This window comes from Halyomorpha halys, unplaced genomic scaffold (assembly GCF_000696795.3).
Source record: "Halyomorpha halys isolate HHAL.00 unplaced genomic scaffold, Hhal_1.1 Scaffold136.1, whole genome shotgun sequence".
NCBI classification, from domain to species: Eukaryota; Metazoa; Arthropoda; class Insecta; order Hemiptera; family Pentatomidae; genus Halyomorpha; species Halyomorpha halys.
The window spans coordinates 277,713-278,131 of NW_027111614.1; the positions used below are offsets into that span (position 1 = coordinate 277,713).

At 22.2% G+C, this 419-nt stretch overlaps 1 protein-coding gene across 1 annotated transcript in view; it reads left to right on the forward strand.

Annotated features, from left to right (window-relative positions):
- The window catches only part of LOC106678376 (zinc finger protein 658B), a 39,777-nt gene that overhangs the window by 27,041 nt on the left and 12,317 nt on the right, over positions 1–419 (forward strand). The window lies entirely within an intron of this gene.

Sequence of the window (419 nt, forward strand, 5' to 3'; positions counted from 1 at the left end):
ATTTTATATTTATTTTTTTTAATTTTCATTATTCTTAACAGCAATGATAAATAATCTTTTTAATTACTACGTATTTACTTTTCAGAAATCAAAAAAAAGACTTTATAATTTTCTTTTAACTATTCTAATATGTTTTTATATCTCTTGGCTTTTTTACTTTTCTCTGCACTTGATTTGTGGAATCAAATTAAATTTATGGAAAAAAAACAAAGAGAAAAATTCTTAAAAAAAATTTTTTTTTGCTGAAATGTTAGCCCTAAAAGAGCTATTTACGTCCAATAGTTCTGGAGATTATAGCTTTTTAAAAAGCAAAATTTCTAAAATATCTACTGAAAGATTAGTAGTTAGTTAATTTATTTTGAGAAATCTATATCTCAGGAACTATGTGATGTACAGATGTCTATTAGCACTCAAATTAA